Genomic DNA, 5,144 nt, shown 5'->3' on the forward strand with positions numbered 1-5,144 from the left:
GGGGCGAGGCTCGGCAGAGTTCTTCCGGAAGATGCCGCGCGCTTCGGAATACGGAAGTGACACGTGGGGGTTGGATTCCACGAGTGAATGAATGGGGGGTGGGGGTATGAATGAATGAATGCGTTGATTGATTCACCACACACTCGCCCTCTCCCCAGTCCTCTCAATGACCAGCGTGGTGAAGTGTGGTGTAAAAAAAAAATAAACATTACCAACATTGGTCTGCGGAGACAAAGCATCCTTTGGGCGTCCGTGGTAAACTGGACTCCCATGGTGAACTGGATTTAGAATGCCCGGGTGAATGGCAGATTGGGCTGATTGTATTGGTGTGAAACAAGGATTCTGTATCTGCTTTGCAATAGAGTATGCATTAATGGGAAAAAAGCAGAAGCAGTTTTCTATTATTGTGATGTCTTCAGGCGTCGTTATGCTCATGGAGCGGTGGCGCAGTGGTGAGCTCACTTGCAACGATCCTGGTTACATGAGTTAAATTCGCGATTAGCATGGTTGGCTAGGTATGGTGCTGCATCTGAATATTGAAATATTAAACTTAAATATCGATGCCATGTACTGTATTGCACTATAGCATAACGCTAGTGAGGAACTTGGTTAACAAATGCAACAGAAAAGGGTAACAATAATCTTTAGACTACGTAAACTTCCAGGAGCTTTACAAAAGATCAGAGATGACAACTAAAATGCAACGTGCTAATCTTAAAGTAAGCAATTGAACCAAAGTAGAACGTGTCATATATGACCATTTTTTTGTCAATAGATAATCGCAGCTATACATGCCGAATAAATTTACACATGGGAAGCAACTTGAAAGTTCTGAATAGAATGTGGTAAGAAATTGCTTGCAGATGAAAGTGACGTAAATATATGAAGAGAAGTTTGTGGTGGGTGGGACACGTGTGATGGATGGAGCATGGCAGGTTACTGAGGCAGGCAATGGAGTGGCAATCAGAGGTTTCTGACCACGGGGAGACATTAAACGTAATGGTGGTGGTGATGAGGCTTTTACAGTGATTATTTAGCTCTTGAGCCACTGGCCCAAAACATGCTTATCTGATACCAACCAAATTCTCACTGACTTTTACAGAATTGTATTTCCAAATCACAAATATATAATAAGTTCACCATGGAAGCGTTTTATGGAAACAGGTCGTTAACACAGAATAGCATTGAGGGAGGGGGGAGGGGGGGGCAGTGTAACATGAAACATCTAGGAAATATGACAATAAATGTTAATTGTGTGTATAAAACAGAGAGCACATACGCTAAGCTTTCTGTCCCTGGTGAATACTGCCCATGGTGGATTTTGTCAAGCATTTGTCAAGCTCCTTGGCTCATGAGTGACTTGATGGACTTGTTGTCACCAGAGGCATAAAACTTGATTTGAGAGGCACAACTTGGTGGTGAAATACTCATAACGTAGGAGCAATGGTGAGTAGTGATGGCATAAATGGCTTTGGCGTTGTCACGCGAGCATGGCATGATAATAGATCATCCTTGTGCCAACAAAGACTATTATGCGGTTAGAGGGAGAATCACATATACTTCATTTCTCAAAGATCTGTCTATAGATTTGACCTGCAGATTTCTGTATATAAGATATGCATACTTTCTTATACTATAGATATTAAACATGAAACAATGCAGTCAGCCAAATAAAGTCCCATATATATGCAAGTCTCAATGAATTCTCAACAAAACAATTATGCTTCCGATGTGTACGCACAATCTTCAAGCAAACGTGTTCAAGAGGCCTGCAGCCCAGATTTGAGGTTGCTTATTTTTGGCTAAGTGGAACAGTGAGTGTCTCACAATGAAAAGAGTTCAAATGCTGGTTGGTGGTTGACTCATCATCCCTCTAGGGTCGATATAACAATTACCACTTTGTTGGGAGGTCAACAGTGGTTGTCCTATGGATAGACTCAGCCGCACCATAGGAATTTTGAATTTCCATCACTTTCCCAGGACAGTAACCAGGAGATGAGTAACGCCTCGATGCTCATTTGAACAGGAAATCATTGTGACATTTCTGAACCACGTTAAGGCCACATTACTGTACTTGTTCCCTCTCATGTAGAAGACACCGGTTCGTTAGAGGCTAGTGTTTAACACTTGCAGAATCTACACTTATCTGTGTATGCTCATGCCTGTAGTGATTGTGGGGTGTATTAGATGTATTTGTAATTATTAATTAATAGTTCAACAATTACGTAAATGTTATAATCATTGAATTCAAAATGAACAGCCGTGCTCAATTTACTGTTGGAAGGCCTCCCCAAACCACCGCTATCTCTCACTATTCTGTGATGCAACAATCTACCAAGGACATTATTTCTTTACTCCATTTCCTCAGTAGATGTGCTATCGGACGCGTTTCATCCCTTGGCTGCCACGCCATCGTTATTGTATGTATGTTGAACGTCTTTCGCAGCGTGAATAGCCAATCATGGAAATCGGAGGTGCATGGGGAGAACAACTAAACACAAAAAACAGTTCTAGATAAATTAGTTTTCAATCTAGATTTAAAAGTGCATAGCTCCAGTGACTTCCTAATCGGAAGGAAGAGCGTTCCAAACGACCGCAGAAGCGCACCTGAAAGCACACGTTATGGTGACCGTCTTTATTCGATGGCAAGCCCAAAGCTGCTGTGAGAATGACCACAGTTCCCGAATGTTTTATGCTCCTTGATCATAGGCCATCATCCTTTCTTGTGGTATGTCCTGCTAAGCTATTTTTTTAAATTTGATCAGATAAGGCCCACTGAGCATTTTAAGCTATTTTAAGAGGCGACCTGGCCACAAATTATAGCTCAACGAAGTGGCTCATCATGTGGAAATTGATAGCAGCCAAGTACTTTAAACGCATGATTGAAAATGTGGAGGGAGAAAAGGCGGAGGACCACATGGAGAGAGAGACATGCAAACTCCAAAAATACAGGCGTCAGGGTCGGGATCGAACCTACACAAGGCGAGGTAGTTAACATCTAGCCACCGTGGCGCCCTATATGATGTGTCTAACTTGTATTTGTTCTCTGATATACGCCTTCCTCTTTCTATGTACTGTACTTCCAAGCTTGCATCTCACCGTGCTTTTTTGCATATGTTTTCAGTTTCATTTATTAGGTATAACCCTGTGAGCCATGCGGCTCTTGACTCGGGTGCAACCGCAACAAAACAAAAACACGAACAAGAAACATCTTAAAGTGACTACGCGCAACAGAAAAATCCTGGAAAAAACAGCAAAGTCTTCCAGAAAAAAATACCGTATATCAACGCTGTGTGCAAAAATCCCAGTGGGAGGAAAGTCAAACAATAACAACCATACGACAATGTAGATTCAGTTTCAGTTTCATTCATTTGGTATAGCCCTGTGAACCATTCGGCTCTTGAATCGGGTGCAACCGCAACAAAACAAAAAACAAAAACATGAACAACAAAACATTTTAAAGTGACTACGCGCTAACAGAAAAATACAGGAAAAAACAGCAAAAACTTCCAGAAAAAGCAACGCTAACTCTGTACTTCAACAAACAAACATGGCTAAACCAAAACGTTTTCAAAATCACCAAAATAAAGCTATAAAAACAATGTAACAGTGATCATAACAATAAACGATATACATAGTTTTAATAGTACGGATAACTTCTCTCCGTCAGTTTCCTTGTTTCTGAACCACATGTCAAAGCAGGAAAGTTATGCACTGAGCAAAAACTTTCTTCATAAGCCAGCGGTTAGCTCAACTTTCCCCGTTCGCTGGACGTGCACAAAAGAAGGCTGTGGTTGGGTTGTCATGGGGAGGTTTTCGGGTCTATGCGATCGGAGAGCAGCAGAGGGCAGTGCACACAAAACAATTGCACTTGCGCGTCTCCTCAAATTAGAATAGTTTACACTGGAGGAATCCGATAAGCTACAAAGCGCTTTTTGTCCCCACCACAGACGTCCAGTAGTTTTGTGACAGACGTCCAATAATCCGCGCGAGCCGATCCACTGCTGGACGAGGCCCTCATCCAGCAGTGGATTGGACAAAAAGGGGGCATTTTGATTTAAAGCTTTCGCGACTGCAGGGATTCATATTCTTGGTTCTTTCGGTAAAGTCACGTAGAATTTTATTGTTTTGTATTTTTATTATTTTATTGTTTCCCTTCTATAGTGAGGGAAAAAAGTATTTGATCCCCTCCTGATTTTGTACGTTTGCCCACTGACAAAGAAATTATCACTCATTGGTTTTTAAATAAATTATCAGTCTATAACTTTAATGGTAGGTTTATTTGAACAGTGGGAGACAGAATAACAAGAACATCCAGAAAAACGCATGTCAAAAATGTTATCAATTGATTTGCATTTAATGAGGGAAATAAGTATTTTACCCCCTCTCAATAAGAACGATTTCTGGCTCCCAGGTATCTTTTATACAGGTAACGAGCTGAGATTAGGAGCCCACTCTTAAAGGGAGTGCTCCTAATCTCAACTTGTTACCTGAATAAAAGACACCTGTCCACAGAAGCAATCAATCAATCAGATTCCAAACTCTCCACCATGGCCAAGACCAAAGAGCTCTCCAAGGATGTCAGGGACAAGATTGTAGACCTACAGAAGGCTGGAATGGGCTACAAAACCATTGCCAAGCAGCTTGGTGAGAAGGTGACAACAGTTGGTGCGATTATTCGCAAATGGAAGAAACACAAAAGAACTGTCAATCTCCCTCGGCCTGGGGCTCTATGCAAGATCTCACCTCGTGGAGTTGCAATGATCATGAGAACGGTGAAGAATCAGCCCAGAACTACACGGGAGGATCTTGTCAATGATCTGAAGGCAGCTGGGACCATAGTCACTAAGAAAACAATTGGTAACACACTACGCCGTGAAGGACTGAAATCCTGCAGCGCCCGCAAGGTCCCCCTGCTCAAGAAAGCACATATACATGCCCGTCTGAAGTTTGCCAATGAACATCTGAATGATTCAGAGGACAAATGGGTGAAAGTGTTGTGGTCAGATGTAGCTCTTTGGCATCAACTCAACTCGCCGTGTTTGGAGGAGGAGGAATGCTGCCTATGACCACAAGAACACCATCCCCACCGTCAAACATGGAGGTGGAAACATTATGCTTTGGGGGTGTTTTTCTGCTAAGGG

This window comes from Petromyzon marinus, chromosome 12 (assembly GCF_048934315.1).
Source record: "Petromyzon marinus isolate PM22_M1 ecotype Great Lakes invasive population chromosome 12, UKy_Petmar_22M1.pri1.0, whole genome shotgun sequence".
In the NCBI taxonomy this organism is placed as follows: Eukaryota; Metazoa; Chordata; class Hyperoartia; order Petromyzontiformes; family Petromyzontidae; genus Petromyzon; species Petromyzon marinus.